At 37.7% G+C, this 18022-nt stretch overlaps 1 protein-coding gene across 3 annotated transcripts in view; it reads left to right on the top strand.

Moving 5' to 3' along the window:
• igl (IQ calmodulin-binding domain containing protein igloo) overlaps window positions 1–18022 on the top strand; it is a 41585-nt gene that overhangs the window by 5273 nt on the left and 18290 nt on the right. The window contains exons 2-3 of one of the 3 annotated variants that reach the window (XR_010653543.2): window positions 4614–4754; window positions 5315–5372. The exons of 1 other annotated variant lie outside the window; for it this stretch is intronic. The gene's annotated coding sequence lies outside the window, so the exon portion shown is untranslated. Of the gene's footprint in view, window positions 1–4613; window positions 4755–5314; window positions 5373–5672; window positions 5849–18022 lie in introns of those variants that run through there. One more of the 3 variants, XM_017074816.4, reaches the window with a different exon arrangement.

Below are 18022 nucleotides of genomic sequence, written 5' to 3'. Positions count from 1 at the left end.
TGGACATTGGGGCGGCATTAAAGAGCCGGACAAATGCCAGAAATGCGTGCCCGAATGATATTTAATATCTGTGTCCGACTCCAGGATGGCCACAAATTGAAGAAAGTCGGCGCCAAGTCAGAGAAAATTATGCATACCACAGATGGGGTACGGTTGGTTAGGGTTGGGTAGGGCAAAAAGGGGCTAGGACCATTAGTGCCCATTTATATGGATGGTGATGTGTGTGGCGGGTCTAATGTCTGCGTGTTTGCCCTGTTAAAATGCTTTTTAAACAGGCGCGCAAAGCATTTCCTAAGCTCTGCAATTTGCGTCGCCTCACCAGCGGAAATGATAAATTGACATTTGTAGGAACCTCCCGTCCGCCCACTGACTGGATATCCGGTGTTTCCATCCAACGTCTAACATCCAGCTCGTCGGTTCAGGTTGGGTCGTTATTATTGTCATTGTTCTGTTTTTATTGAAGCGCTTCCGCACTGACTGTTGATGCTCCCTTAGGGATTTCAGTGACATTCCTATGCCGAATGCGACGTTCCGCAAAAGGATTTCGCTTATTGTTTCCAGCAGTATTTCTCCTCTGAATTCTTTTATTTAATTTGTTTGAAATTCCCGTAGGCAGCTGATGTTTATTAAGATAGTCTCTTTATATTTCCAACCACTTTACTATTTTAAAAGACAGTTTAGACTTTTTAGTAGCATTAAATTAATCAATTTAAATTGCTCTAGATGCTTTTAAATCTATATTTATATTTTTCTTCTTCAACTCCTAAAGTTCCCTTAACCAGCTGGTATTTATTAAGTTTTTTTTTATATTCTGAACAATTTAAATATTATAAACGACATTTAGACATTTTTGGTGTACCAAATTAGGAAATTTAAATTGCTGAAGGGGATCATAAAAATATATATCTGTTTTTATTGTAAATTACATTTAAATACTTATTGAGCTATTTATATTGACTTACAGATATATTCAAAAAAAGTGTCTTATCATTTTACTTTTTTTCTCTTATTCTTAGACTTCCAGCGATTTCTATTTTAAGAAAAAGTAGTCACTCAGAGAATTTGCCTACTCCGACTGTGGGGACTGGCTTATGAATTTCTTATATAGCAATTGATATGCCCACATTATTTATGATGCCTATCGCTGGAGTTTGACACATCTCTCTCCTTTTGTCCAGGCTTTTGTCACTTGATGTAAATGTATGCGCATATAATTTGTATTTGTGCTGATACACATTTCAGGGATATCAGGGCTTTTGAATAAACCAAATAGAAAAACGGAATGTATACGTACACATCTCTGTCGCCTGTTAGCTGTGAATAATTGGAAGCGATTATTTGTTATCGTTTTGCGTAAGGAACTGTGCTTTATGGCTTGGAATGAATTTTTTAAAGCCGAATTTATTGGGCACTGAATTTGGATCACTGCCCCCGTATGACTCATCAATTTCGGAAATGGGTAATGTCATGATAATGACTTATTTATTCGAGTGATTTTCTGATTTCCAATTAGGCCAAGGCGGCCAGAAATAGGCTGGTATTCCTTATTTATACAACTCTTCAAAACTACCCCCGAAATTAAATCCAGCACGCAGAGCACAATGAAAAGCCCAACAAATTGGAAAATATTTCTGTGACTGCTCTAGTTTTCCAGTCACTGTGTGTGTGTGTGTCTCAATCAAGAGCACACAACATAGAGGCTAATTGCACAAAGCCAATGCCACACATCCCCTACTATTGGCCACATTCCCCACCAAAAACCAAGCAGAAGCGGTGAAATGGCCCCGAGCAGCCAAAGGGGCGACTAATGAAGTGCCATCCATTGTTATCCACAAACACGATAATGGATATTACGTCTACATATAGCTATGTATAATATCAAATTTAATTAAAAATTGTGTACTCCGCACTTAACGGGGGGGGTGGCCTCAATGGTGGGGGGTGGGGCGGACGTGACGTATACGTCATGTTTGAACGATATTGGCAGCTGAGCTGTTGCTTCCGCTTACCAACAAACAACAACGATAACAACGAGCGCGCGGAAAATAAGTCAAAGCACTGGGCCACTTTCACGTTCCTCCGCCGCCAAAGTTTCCTTGACAAACAAAGCGGAAATTGATTGTATTACCAGCAAAAGCACAAGCAAAAGCAAAAGCAAAAGCAGCAAAGCATAAAGTAGCAATCGAGCATACAACCCCAGCACATGCTTTCGACGCCGGGGACAATAAACGTGGCGCCGATTTACCCTATCAGCTTAAGTTCCTAGTAATCTCGAAAAGGGTCGGGGTCCATAAGTTGGGCATACTTTTGCTTGGTTGGGTATTCACAAATTGATGTAAGATTCGATTGGCAACAAAGGTTGTAATCCTCTGGAAAGCTTGATGAGCTGATAAGAAGAGGCATACAATCGCTGACTGCCTGCAGCTTGGCTTCAAGGCAGAAGCTGATTTTTGATTAAGTTTAGATAACTTTGTTTTGATAATAACATCTTAAATAAGTTTAAAATTTAAACTCATTTATTTTCTTTAGGTCTCTTTTCCAATCAAATAACGTTTTTCCTTATCAAACAAAAACAAATGAAATACGTGAATAACTCTAAAAAAAAATCTATGTGTTCTGTGACACCGGTGGATCTAGAGTTGGTTTTTAGAGCAATCGTTCCCGAAACCTTCAAAGATTTTTGTGACACCCCAAAACCTTAAATTTCTACAAACTCAATATTATTTTATTGCTTTTTAAAATGGAAAATAGATTTTACAGATGTGAACCTAATTTTTGAATCATCTTCTTGAATTCCATTCTTTTTAAAAAAGCTTAGTCAATAAAAAAATGATATAAAAATAAACAGCACACAATTCGTTTTTGAATCGTAAATTTAAACACATATAAAACCAAATATATCAACTCTGGAACGTAAAGAAATAATTCGCTAAAAATAGTAATATTATTTTGGACTATACAAGGCTTATAGGTTTTTTATATTTAATAAGAAATCTAATGGGTATCGAAGAGTCCTTACATTTAGAAGATTTCATGTGCCGTCGGAAAACCTTTGCCATTCTCTTGTTTTTTGTGCATGGGACTCTTTATGCAATTAAGTTGATTATGTTTTTGTTGCTCAGCAAATTTGGCAATAATTGCGCCACCCCAAAGGGGGTTGAAGTTTTCCGCCGCTCACTTTTTTGGGGCTGATTAAAAGTTCGGGGAAACAAGTTGAGGCAGGCAGGCCGTCTGTGCGATGTCTAACTTGGAGTAGACTTTACTTAGTGCTGTCAGTGCATCAGTGTGTGTGGCTGGATGGGTGTGTGTGTGTTGGTTTGGGTGTACTTGGGTCTACTTGGGTTGATGCCTTGTCATTGGCAGCCTGGCTCATAATGCTTTTATATTTCCAGCCGCCGGCATGCACAGGCAAATGAAAACTGCTGGAGCCAAGCTAATTCCATAATGAATTTCCCAAGTATGGCCACAGGCAAAACTTGCCTATGTGCACAAGTATATAATTTATAAACACATAATCGATATTGTTTCGAAATTTATTGGTGGCTACGTCGGGGTAATGGCTTTTGGTTTGCCGACAAACTTATTCGGGTATTGAATGGCAACTAAATGGAAAAGTTTGAATGACCCAAACGGAAGAAGCCCAATTGTGGCCTAATCCACTTCGGAAAAAATAAAGAAAAAATCGAAAAGATTTACTGAATTCAAATTTACCCAAGAACAGGCCAAGTTATGTTAGACAAATAATAGGGATTCAATGATTATATTTTATTTATATTCAAGTAACCACTTCAAATATATTTACAATCGGCTTATCCAAACTGCGTTATCAAGTTACCAAATCCACTTCACAGGTACTCAAACTTTTATTGCGTACTGTGCAACGCACTTATCCCAAGTTAAAGTTTCTGAACTCCCCTTGGCAATTCTTTTATGCCATAACTTCAAGCCCGGAATGCTACTTCACACGGATACACCCCTGCAAAAGGCAATCGCAGACAAAAGTATCTTGACTTCAAGAGCTCACATTTCATTTCGGTAGTTTCCTTATGCTTTCTTCCAGACAAAAGCCGGAATAAAACAAAACTTTTCGCCATAACCAACGACTCACGGTTTATGGCTATTTATATGATTAAAAAGTTGAGTGTGCGGGAAATTAGCTGAAAATTTATGATATTGCCGGGCGGGAATTCTAGTGAAAAGGAGCTGGGGAAAATTGTGACAAAAGATACTTCTAATGCGAATGGTCGTCGAGCTGACAGGCAGTGCGTGTTTCGTTGGAATTGACTTGTATAAACAAATATCGCGTATACGCAACGTTTTCGTTTGATACATTTATGATTGCGTGTGTCTTGTCAATGTGAATGTGCAACTGTGCTCGACTTTCACTTTGCTTCAATACACATTTAATTCACCCACTTCATTAGCCTACTCGCTGTCTCTTATTCTGATTGCATAACTTTATATTAATAATAATTATATAAACAAAAATACAATATTTTTCCATATTATTGATGGCATATTTTAATGGTTTTTCTTCTGTATTTATCTCTAAAACACACTCAAAAATCTTGATATATGATTCGAAAACCTATTATTAACCAAAACCGATGAAGAACCGGAGGTGGAGATACACATACCACATCACCATCATCATCATGGCAGCAAAAAATTCCGTCGAAATCCCTTGAAAAATTTGGATCTCGATTTTAAATTCGATGTCAATTCGTTTTAGCCAACAACAAATCCCTCGACTGGTGTGTGATTATCCCAAGATAACCGCCTTTGTTGCTTTTGTCAGAGACAACAAACGGAGATTCTAGCAACTAATTGTTTTAGCTAGATATAATATCTAAGTGTGTCGCTGTTGTTGTTAATGCTTATGCAATTGTTGGTGTTCCTTGTTAATACTAATCAAAACCGTTGAACTCTTCGTTCGTTAAAGTAGACAAGAAATGGGCAGATGTTTCTTATATGAATGCACGTACTTAAACAGTTTTTTAGATTTTCAAACTCTACTAACATTGTATTTTATTCGTAAAAATTGGCATGTTTTCACTCTAAAGTCTTTCAATAAAACTCCTTTCCAAATTTAAACTAATATTCCTAGCTGGCAACACTTTTCCTTACCGGAAAGCTTTTCTCAAAGCTTTTGTGTGTTACTTTCCATAACTAACCAAAGCTCGAAAAAGTTTTTGTGTCTATCTATAAAATCCCTATATTAGCGAGTTACCGTTACTTGTGATTTCTTTGTGTGTTTTTCTTTAAATACTTATTTTCACTTTGACTGATTCAAATTTAATTTTTATATTTACAGGTAACTATTGGCATTTAGCATTTTACCAAAATCAGCAAACCATTTGTAACAACAACAGGTATTTAACTATATCCTTTGTCCTTGGGTAAATAGGGGGAAATTATAGGGAAATTGTGGGGTAAAGCTCCCAAAAGCTGGCTGAAAGCGAAAAGTAGAGCTTTGCGAACTTCACTCAAGGTGCCTCGATTAATTTCCCACTCAGACCTACTTTCGGCTCGTTTCCCGGACGTTTCAGTCAACAGCAGTTAACAGTGGCCCAAAGACGAGTACATCGGCTACCGATGTCGGCCACCCGAACGGTTAACATGGCCACAAGAACCACGTTTTTAACCAAACCCACTGGCCAAACGAGGCCAGTTTCACAAATCAAGCGGAGCGTTCGGTTCGATAGGTTGCCCCAAAGAAAGTCCAAGCGGAAAAGTCCTTTTAGCCCAAAAACAGGGAAAGTGCGCGCGAATTTAAATATTAATAGAACAAAGCAAACTATCGGTTTGCCCGTGTCTTGTGCTCAGCCTTTCCTGAAGAGAAGCTAAGGTAATTCTTTTATATATATCATAGAACTTACAATCATTGCTAAGTAGAGAAATAAAGTATTTGTAGAATTCCGATTTTACGACTTTCAGGTGTGCCAAAAGTGGGCATAAAAATCTGAAGCATTCGGATAGTAAAGTAAATATTTCTCGACCTCCAGTTGGGTAACACATCTCAGCTGCCGATTCCTGGTGACGCACACCAGTCCTCCGTGCCCATGAATAAATAAAACTTTTGTGTGTTCCCCCTCCGCAACCCTCCTCCGGGGGAGGGGCCAAAGTCCTTTGGCTCCTTCGCTGGCCCCCTATTTTTAACATAAAAATAACATAAAATCTGCCTGGGCTTTGCAATTTTTTCCCTCTTGCGCTGTGTAGTTTGTTTTGAAGTGTCATCACCGGAGGTCGGATGAGTGCGGGGTGGGGCCGAGTAACGACTTAGTTGGATATTGATTTGGTATTTTTATCTTTATCACTGCCATTTGCATCTAATCAGCTTAAAATTGACGCCCAAACTTGGCATATTTGATTTTATTATTATGTACATCAACATACAATGGTAATTATAGGTATCCTCCATGGTCTGAGTGAAATATATGTTCAGATTCTCTGACGTTAGTATTCTGTGACCCGATTCGTTTTGTCATTTTTTTGTGCGGCCTTAATGATTGAGTGTTGATGCTCTCGGCTGGATTTTCTGGGCCTTTCAGCCCATTTTTTATTTGCAGCTGAGCCGCGCTCTTTTAGCCAAGCGTCCAATTTAATTAAGTGGCATTAAAAAAGGCGCCAGAAGGGATCTGAATAGGTGCAGAAGGGTGGTGAGGATTAAAATGGCAGCAGCCAGCGGAAGTAGGAAGATCCTTTAGGTTGTCCTTTACTGGATAGACCAACAATTTTTGCCCCGAAATGTAAAGCTTAACTATTATCAAAAAATGTAAATACGTTTACGTGTACTGGATTTTAATAAAATAAATTTTTATAAACCAATTAATAATATTGAAATTGGGTTTTAGTTTAATAAATACCAAAATTAGATCATAAGATCTAATTTCCTTTTTAATAATTCCGTTGTAGGTTTTTATTTTGACACATATTTTATTTATTTTTTTTGGAAATCAGATTAGCAAATAAATAAATGCCATAAAATCAATTTTAAACTTAGTAAAAAAATATAAGGAAAATGTATAACTTTAAACATATGATATCTTATGTCTTAAGATAAAGTAATTTTTATAACTCAAAAAAGACACGGGTATATATACATTGTATTGTCAAAGGTCGCTTCTCCTCTTGATTATATAACATACAGAATCAAATCGTTTAAAAATCAGAATTGCTTATAATTTCTTATAGGTATTCTTGTTATTTTTAATAAATGAAGTCTATGGTGGATCAGCAGTGTAGAATCATAAAAAAAGTGAAATACACGATGAAGGCAGGTATTCGAAAAATTTGTCTCACTCCTTAACTCCCCAGACAGCAATATTAATATCATATTGTGTGACACAATTGAAATTCCAAACTTCCTTTTTCCTGCAACTTAGACAAAGTTATTCGAGATACTTGCGCCCAACCACCATTTACGGGATCATCTGCTCCCGTGCATCGGCTGTCCAAACTTTGCAGGAATTTCAATAATGCCTTACTTTGTTCCCACGCCCCAGATGAGGATTTGTTTCAATGTGCGACAAAGCAAAAATTAAATATTCAATTTTAGCCCCGTGACAGCCACGACACAAAATTGTTCTGTGTGAAAGTTCGTCACACCCGGAGATGAATGGTATGGGTTATGGGGATTGGGGTATGGGGCATGGTATATGGGCTTTATATCCCGACGGAGTGCAAACAAACATGCCACATGCAATATGAGCCACCGTGCGAAACAAAACAAAGCGGAACTCAGGACTCTGCGGATGACACATGACCTCCAACGTTTTGTTATTTCGGCTGGGCTCTTTTCACTTTTTATTGTTTGGTGAAATATTTTTATGACTTGCTTTACGTGAGCCCGACTCGGGATCCTACCAAGGATATCTGGCTAATGTCGTGCCGCCTCTCTGGCCAATCAATCATTGGCAATTCCCGCTTAGCGCATAATTTGAAAAAATAAATAAACGAGAGGAGTTATGCAAATGCAGACACGCCAGAGTTCTTGCAACCGAAATGAAATTAAACAAATGTGATGGATGGCAGGGCAGGAAACGGAAATAACTTGTAAAAAAATGTTTTCCCCAACGGTACTGTAATAAATGTTTATTAAAAGTGATTCAAACGAGATACACAATTTTTTTCTGAGCCCTGGAATTATTGGATAAATTGTATATCGTTGGGTGAAAATAACGCCAATATTTTAAAAGCAGATAAACATTTTTCATTATTCAATGTACGCTTGAGCTCTTGACTTTTTTCCGAATTAATTGACAGGAATACCTTTTTAATTTGAAAATTAATGGCTTTTCTCAGGCTTCACTGAAACCACATCAATGTCTAAATCAGCTGAAGTGTGTACTTAAAAAAACTCTTATCTCACCACATGACTGCTCAATGTTTCCATCAATGACAATACCAAAAATGTAGCCCCTCAAAGTTCCTTGTCAGAGTTTTGTTGGCCCTGGAGCCCTGCACAACTTTAATTTGTTATAATCCACAGGCCTTGGGGCAACACACAATGTCAGGCTGGATGGATCCGAAGTATTTTAAATCATTTCGCATACAGGACATCCCCTCAGATACACACACTCACACACTCGCTTGTATGGCATATACAGAGTTATCAATTTCACAAAAGAAATCATTCAGGCGCATAACAACAAAACAGAGAGGAAAATGGGCGACATGAATGTCCTGGCAGCATTTCATATTCTACATTCCGCCCCCCTCCCCCTCTCCTGTTTATACAGATGTCAAGTGACGTATACGCCCCCTTTGCATACGGATACAGATACAGATACAGATACTCCCATAAGTATGCTACACCCATTTATTCCCAACAAATTGGAAACGTGTTTGCTCGTCTGTTGACACTGACTTTGACTTTTGTGCTGCGCATTCAGTTTGCCATAATTCAATTTCATATATATTATATGTATCTATATATGTATTCTCTGACAACAGCAGAGGGCTTTTTGCGGCGCACCTTTGTCATTTTAGCTCTGGTTTTATTCTGTGGCCACACACTGTTAGTTTCAAATCAATGGGCAGCCAACACACACATTTCACAACTCCCACACGTCAAATTATAATGCAAAACTAGTCCAACACTCGTGACAAGTTGACCATTTCATACCATACACATTCCCATTTCCATTTCCCTCTTGACTCGGCCACATAATTAATGCCATTGACAAACAGTTATTTTCCTGGCCAACTCGCTCGCTTTTGGCCTTCCAGTGTTTGCTCGTCAATCAGCGCGTTAAATTGTCGCACCACCAGCTGCGTTGCTCATACGCCGCGTGTTCGGGCCAAGTTTTCGGGCCATTCCGCTACAAGAAGTCGGGCCCGCTTGTGTTGACTTTGCATCTTTGATGGTTAGTTGGGCATTCATGCGGAGCCCCAGGGCTTTGCATCGCATAAACTTGACTTTCATTTCAGTTTGAGCTCGAGTTTCTGGCCACTTTCCCTGGTTGGCTGATGGAGTGTTTAATAAGAGCTAAGCCACAGATCTGCGATATGGCTAATAGTCAAAGTTTTAGTTATCAAAACTTAAAAGAGAAAACAGAGAATATTAGTATTTGATTAAAAATATTGGATGTAAGTTATGGCGCTTTTCTTTAGAATGTAGCCAAACCAGAAATATAAACATAATAGTGGGACTTTTTCTGGTTAGCTGATGGAGAGTTTAATAGGAACTAAGCCAAAGATGTGCAATATGACTAATAGTCATAGTTTTAGTTATCAAAACTTTAAAGAGAAATTAGAGAATATTAGTATTTGATTTAAAATATTGTATGTTAGTTATGGGGCTTTTCATAATATTATAGCTAAGCCAGAAATATAAATGCAATAGTGTGACTTTTCCTGGTTAGCTGATGGAGAGTTTAATAGGAGCTAAGCCATAGATCTGCGATATGGCTAATAGTCAAAGTTTTAGTTACCAAAACTTTAAAGAGAAAACAGAGAATATTAGTATATGATTAAGTATTGGGGCATCTTCTTAGATTTTAGCCAAACCAGAAATATAAATATAATAGTGGAACTTTTTCTGGTAAGCGAAGAAGTGTTTTATAAGAGTTGAACCATAGATCTTCGATATGGCTAATAGTCAAAGTTTTAGTTATCAAAACTTTAAAGATAAATCAGAGAATATTAGTATTTGATTAGTTATTGGGGCATCTTATTGGATTGTAGCCAAACCAGAAATATAAATATAATAATGGGACTTTTTCTGGTTAGATGATGGAGAGTTTTAAAAGAGTTGAACCATAGATCTTCGATATGGCTAAAGGTCAAAGTTTTAGTTGTCAAAACCTTAAAGAGAAAGGATGGAATATTAGTATTTCATTAAAAATAATATAGGTCAAACGATGAAACTTTGGATTAGATTGTAGTCAAAACAGCAAAATAAACATAAGTAGTGGAACTATATTTTGGGTATGGTAAATCATCAGTTTAATACAAATATTTGTATGTCTATAAGAATGTGGTAAGTACTAGTGTTGCACATATAGAAAAATCAATTATTTCTAAATTTAGAAACCAAAAAAGGATTAGTTAATAGAAAATACACACACTTAATACATATTAACATTCATCAGTAGCAGAGTATTGTTAATTGAGGTAAGAATATTTTATTTCCTCCGCATCTGTCAACTGCCCACACATGCAAAGCTCTTAAGCTCATATCTATTTTAAGCCGGGCTGTTCAATTTCCGAATATCCGCCACTCCGGCTGCCAGTCCAAATTGTGCTGCTATTAATAAACCCACGAAGGCCTCCTGCTGACCGGGACTACTGACCCCCTCGATGGCCTGCAATTTAGTGGAGCACTTTTCATGGCACACATCGCCAGCTGGAGCAGCAGTGTTGGCCATTTGTCTAACTCTGCGACACCGTATTCAATTAAATATTGAAGGACGTGGCTAATAAATTACCTAACGCAAACGCAGGGGCAAACAAAAGTCCAAAGTCCAGAACCGATCCGTAGAAGGTGAATTATTCAGGCCCTGCTCATAAATATAGCCCACATTAGGGGCAAATCGGTATAGATCTACAAATTGCCTCAATATTTAATGGCAGTGGGTCTTTTAATGGCGTTCATCGGGATTGAGGAGCTGAAAAGATTTATACGCCCTGTTGACGAGGCACACGCACGTGTTTTGGTTTCGATTGGAAAGGGGTTGGCATAAAGGAAATCGCTTTTTTTCCTGCCTGGCCACATCATAATTCATTTGTTTCGGCCCCTAACAATGAGGAGCCCGAAAATGTAATTTCCTAAATCAGACCTTTGCCTTTGTCTGGTGAATTCAAATCGTGCTACCCGCCGCTGAATCCTGATTCGCAGTCAATAAAATCAAATTTATTTCAGTTAGGGATTTTCGGTCATTAAATGGAATTTGTTAGCCGTGAGTTTTCCTGTTTTGAGCTTCGCTGTGCTCCATTAATTCATTTCATTCAGGAAATTGAAAGCAATGGAGTGTGAGTGTGTGTGTGTATAGGGAAAGATACAATATCTCTCAGTTTGAAATGTATATTTTGGGCCTCATTGTTGTGGTGTGGGGTTTTGAAATGTTCGTTGTGACAGGCAGGGCAACCTTTATCTACTCGCTCAAGTCGACACAAGTTAAGCCATTTGTCCCATTAATAATTCCATGGCTATTTAGGGCTGCCTTGAACCAATTTTGATAAATCTTTCCATTGGCCAGATAATCCCTCCGAAGCCCTTTATCTCCACACTGCACTTTCATATTTTTGCCAAGACATCCTGTCGATACTTTTGACTTCTTGCCTTAACAACATTGCCCGTCGACAAGAGCGACAAACAGCTATGTATATGTATTCTAGAAATTGCTTGGGCCAAAGCTCAAAGTATGCAAAGTCAGTGGTGGAGAGGAGGGGGTTCTAAGGCAGCAAAGTTGCCACAGTAACCAACTGGCAGCAACCTTGTTATGGCCAACCCAATCCTGATTTCCCGGCCATGCCAAGATCAGATGACGCCGCAAAAGCTGTCCTGGGGACATTGCATTGGCTGGCATTTAATACAGTTAGTCGGGACCCCCAAGAGCAGTCCGTCAGTGGCTCAATACAGGCTCCTCCAGTTCGTCCTGCGTCCTCCTGTCCATCAGACAGCCAGTCGAGCATGTATTTCCTTCCTTTTCTGCGCTGCAGCGCAGAATTTCCGTTCCAATGCACTCTGATTGAAAGTCTTACGTGCTATGTATATGGGTCCTGGCAGTGGTATTGGTATTGGTATTGGTATCGGTACTGGCCCTAGTATTGGTGCTGTAGTATTGGTGTGCTGCCTGAAGGACCTCCACGCCCATGAGCCACTCGACTGTGTCGTATTTTATGCAATTTTAATGTGCAATGACGTAGATGCAAGAGCTGATAATGTCGAACGCCCCCATTTTCGATAAGGGAAAGCGATTGGGCAAAGCTGGAACGACCTGGCAGATACCTTACTTAGTAATCAGTTATTAAAAATATCAATTTTAGGAAAAAGTTTTTTTATAATAATAAAAACAAAGAATTTTTAAGGTACAATATTCTTTTTTAGATAGGTATCTATACATTTTTTTAGTAAGTCCTTATAATATATTCAAAAGTATTTATCCTGAAAAAATAGATGCATTACTTATTTATTTTAAATACAATTAATAACAATTAATACAATAATTATTAAATAAATTATTTCATGTTACATTACTTAAAACTTATCATGTAAAATGAGTTGTTATAGGATAAGGCTTAGCATACACAGACCGAATTTTGACGTCCTCATCTGAGTTGAAAATGTTTTTAAAAATTGAATCAAGTTTTTGAAGTTAAAAATGTTTTCATTGTGCTTAAATGAAGTTGAATTGACGGTATTCACATTGTATATCTTAACAAATAACCTATTAGACCAGTCCGTAGTAAATACTTATTAAAAAGTTGTTAAATAAACTCTATTTATTTTTTCTCTTCTCACCATTCGGTTCTAACATTGAAAGCATTGATACCAAAATAAACTTACACGGTTTTCAAGAACGAATGTTCTCCATTCAAGAACAATCTACTTGAATATTTCTATCTGTGTAAATTTTTTAGCGTAATATCTAACATTGGTTAAATTTTTATACAAAAAAATGGATATCCTAAATCAAAATAATAAAATAAATTTATTTTAAATCGACAAAATCGTTTTTAAAATTCCTAAGATATATTTTGGGATAGCCTAAACAGGCGTTACTATACTCTGCCATTATCGGCACAATACCGAGCGATTTGGGCCCTCCAGGTCTCGTCAGCGCCGCAATTCAATGGTGGCGAATGCCCTCCAATCGTCAAGTGCACTAAGTGTGTCATTCTGCGATGGCCTCGCCTTTGTGCCCCGGAGAAACCCTTTGTGGCACGTGCAGCGCTGACAATGCAACTGTCCACGAACCCTTCAGCGGGGACAATGCGAGACAAAACGCTTTTCACTGCTTTTGGCCTTTGTTAATCGGCTTCCCCCAAGAGCTTTTGGAAACACACCACCCCCCCCACCAACCGCCATCGAGTATGAGTTCGAGTATCTAATTAAAACGAGCGCTCTACTTAGACGCTATCAAATGTATCTCCCGCTTTTAAGACGTCTTCAAGGCTGGTTTGGGTTTTTCGAGAAATTGCTTTCGCTTTAATTGGATTGGGGTCGTCGGTCGTGAGGCGTGTTTATTCAGGACGAAGGACCAAGGGCCACGGGCCAAGGTCCTGCAAATACGAGAATTTACCACCTTCGCTCGGATTTCTTCTCGCATATATTTGCTTTACGGCATGTTTGTGCTCATAACTGTAAATCCCTTTTTATTATCCGCTTTTAAATTGCCAGTGAGCTCCCGGCCAAAATGCTGGCGAGTCCCTTTTGCGCATACTTTCCAATGTTGTTATTTCATTCTGTTATTTCGCTTCCCTACGAAAATTGTTGGGGCCACAATTTGAAGGCTCACTATTCCTCCTGTTTGCATATAAACCCAAATACTGAACTACAAAGGCGATGAAGCTCGTAGGATCGCTCCATCAGCCCACTCCACATCATTGCTATTCGGAGTATTCCTTTTGTTGCCCTACTTTGCCATGTTTGACTTTTACAACACGAACTATTGGGGTGCAACGAAAATAGCCAACATTCCTGGAAAATATGAAATGTGTGGTGGTGGAAGGAAATCATACTGAAAAGCTAGTCAAGGACCTTGATTTACGACCCCTACTGGAGCTTGGGGGAATTACCATTTAATTGGAAGGAATTTCGAAAAGGAGCTCAAGGTTTACTTTGAAAATTTGTAATAAGACAATTTATTTTTGTTGATTGAGTGCCCAGCGTATAAATAATATTTGATTTATTCTTTAAAGACTTAAAATTGTTTAAAGTCACTAGTTTTTGCATTTTGACTTATTCCTATTTTTTTTGAATATTTAAATATAACAACTTTGGAAAATGTTTCACTGAAAACCCATATCTCTTTAAGAGCCGAAAAAAGTAATAATATGAACAGGTATGATTAAAAACGTAGTAAAATATTATTTTATTAAAATTGTGTTTATTCATTTCTTAAAGGCGAAAGACTAATTTTAATATTTATAAATATTAATTTTAAATTTATTTTTAACTCAAAAAATTTGATTTCGATTTGATATGGTGCCTATGAAGAAAACCCTACAACCTCAAAACTGAGCATGGGCTTTTCGACTCCAGGAACCAATTAAATACCCATTTCTCGTTAAAATGAATCTTAATCTCAATTATCGTAAGCTCCAGTCGGTTTTAATCTCCTCTCCGTGCAAATAATCTTCCTGTTTTTAGCTGTTCGTATTTATAATTAAACCATTGCCGCAGGCTGCATATTCTCATTACACTCGAGAATCGCCTCTGGGAGATCGGAAAAAATGTTGTTTGGCAAACAGGCGACTTTCAGTTACCTGGCTAAAACTCGAACGGAATCTGGTAACGAAAACCAGAGATGCCTGGCTCAACGGCTCGGGGCTTTAATTGATTTTAATATTTAATTGCGACAACATGGAAATGCAAATATGTTCACAGAGTTTCGGCATAAAATCAATTTGGCAAACTGCATAATAGAATGGAAGAGGGTACTGCAATCGAATAAATTTCAAATAAGCTGGTACGTCAATTCGACATGAGCGACTTTGATATCTACATATATCGAAGGAAAGACTATCCGATTTGGGTATGCATAACAGTCTTTGGAGGGATAAGTTATACCATCAATGCCATTAAAATAAATCTAATGACAAGGAAGTCGTTTCCCCACTTGATATTCCTCGAATTGCCAGTTCGGAATTCATTCTCTCGCCCTGCTAAACAACTCGGTTGTCACTTCGCAAACATTTCTGAGTGACAAACAATTTGATAAGCTTCTTTTCAGCTGAGCTGCTTTCCCACTGTTGACTTTGTCCCACAAACAAATACACATAAATACGAATTACAGACGGCTTCGAGTTTCCCCCCAACAGCTGCAAAATTTAAAGCTTGCTATTTTAGGGCTCATATTTGCTGGACACTTGAAAAATCGCACTCTTGTTTGCTAATCAACTACATAAGAGTCACTGGATCCTTTGTGTTGTAATCTGCTGGTAGTAATTTGTAGCAAGCTTTGTGTAAAATTAGTTCTTTGGGTTAGGAGCACTGCTGTTGTGTTACAGTGGGTGGCAATTTGCAATCTTAAATCAAGATTTTAATATTTAAACTTCAATTGTGTAGGATACGAACTGAAAGTTTGGAAATTACGAGTTTAATAAAGATAGCCATGTTTTATACGTGTACTAAAACAGACAAAGAATATCTTTGAATTCCGAAATTCTGTGTTTCTCTAGATCATGGTATTCAATAGACAAAGAACATTTATTAAATCCAAGAATACAACATCGTTGTTCCCTGAATTATAGCTCTCTAGATAATGGTAATAATAAACACCGAATATTTCTTGATACCAAGAACATAACATGGATTAAGGATGATTTTTCTCGGTGTGGTTATCTTGTTTCCTGGTTCTCTAGATCATCGTTATGGCCTGCCACTTTATGTCCGCCCAGCGAGTTGTTGGGGAAACGGTTAGTGTTGTCTATTGATGAGCTTGTTGTTCTTTCATTTCCTCTGCTGCAACAAGCTCCGAAATGCCACAAAATGGCTCTCGAGACCAGGAGTCTCGGTTTCATTTTTACCCAGTGTTTACATTTGCATGTTTGCACAGGGCCCTACTATACCTATACCATATATAGGGACGTGTACGATGTACATCCAAGGGTTTCTGGGACCTTCGCTCTTGTTATGAGTCTTTTGGGGCAGCCACCAGTTAATTCAATTCTGAGTTCCATTCTCCTGTCTAATTAAGTGGTTGGTCAGGCTTTCTTTGCATTTGGCGGGGTAAATGGAGAAGATATGTTCGGACCACTTGGACAATGTCTCCTTGGGGTCTGGGTCTCCGAAACAGAGACACACATGACAAGCTACTTAATTTAACTCAGCTGGTTTTGTGTCATTTGTTTTGTGACACTGACAGTGGAATTAGTTCAATTGAGATATGAAGGCAGCTGGATGGTACAGCGAATTATGAGTGTATACGTATATACGAAATGGGTTTAGGCCCTCGACTTGACCCAATAAATTATCTGAGCTTATTTTGGTTAATGGAAATTATGTCATCGCATCAGGAATACAGAATTTATGGTTTCTTCATGATTAAAGTTCATACAAAGAGATTAATATTCAAGTACGAAGTTCTTGAATTGAGAACATTCGTTCTTAAAAACCGTGTAAGTACGTTTTGGTATCAATGTTCTTAATATTGTATGGATGGTACGGGAATTATGAGTGTATATGTATTAACGAAATGGTTTTCGGCTGTCGACTTGAGCCAATAAATTATCTGAGCTTATTTTGGTTAATGGAAATTATGTCATCGCTTCAAGAATACAGAATTAATGGTTTTTTCATGATAAGAGTTCATAAACAGAGATTAACAACCAAGTACATTGTTCTTGAATTGAGAACATTCGTTCTTAAAGTCCGTGTAAGTACATTTTGGTATCAATGTTTTCCATATTTTATGGATGCTACAGGGTATGAGTGTATATGTATTACCGAAATGGTTTTAGGCTCTCGACTTGACCCAATAAATTATCTTGATTCGATCAGAATTGACAAATTTTTAACTTCAAAAATGACGTATTTTTAAGCACATTTTCAACTCAGATGAGAACGTCAGAAGTTTCTCTGTGTATATATAAAGATATTATTATTATTATAATCATTTAGTTCACTACCATTTTTTCTTTCGGACCGCAAACCCATTTCGACACTTTTCAACCGTCAGATAAAATTAAAAAGTTAACTTTACTCCTTCAACATTTCGCAATTTGTTTCGCTCATGAACTGACAGTTTTGTTAATTTAAACTGACATTTAAATGCGCGGGCACACACACAAATTACTCACTTCTGCATAACCATAACAATAACCATCGCACTTAAGAACAAACAAAAGGTGACAGCCATAAACAAAAACGGCAACAATGTACAACAAAAACGGAATCCTTTTGCGCGGGTTTAAGTATAAATTACCACAATAAATATAACAAAAACCAAAAACAACACCAATAATGTGAACCACTTTGCACAACAACAGCACTAACAAACAAACAATGCCAGTCAATAGCTCACGCATCAGTGGCAAACAAAAAGAAAAGCGAGAAAATCGAGAAAAGCCAGAAAAGCCCAGCGGAAACTGCTGCACAGCAAAATAATAAAAATGAAAATGGAAACGTGCCCGAAAAAGGCCGGAAAAGTACAAGATATCCTCGTAAGCATGACGTTTCGTTAAGTTTTTTAATGGTCGGTTTTACGGGCGACCATATATAAAAGGTGAAAATTAATTTTTCGCATGTCAGCAAGCAATTATTGTAATTCTCCAACTTTACAGAGCTGCAAAAAATAAAAAACCAACTATTGCAAAACAAGGAAAATAAAACTTGGAAATACTAAAAATCAAT

The sequence above is a fragment of the Drosophila suzukii genome, chromosome 2R (genome assembly GCF_043229965.1).
Source record: "Drosophila suzukii chromosome 2R, CBGP_Dsuzu_IsoJpt1.0, whole genome shotgun sequence".
In the NCBI taxonomy this organism is placed as follows: domain Eukaryota; kingdom Metazoa; phylum Arthropoda; class Insecta; order Diptera; family Drosophilidae; genus Drosophila; species Drosophila suzukii.
This window is presented reverse-complemented; position numbering and strand designations above follow the sequence as displayed.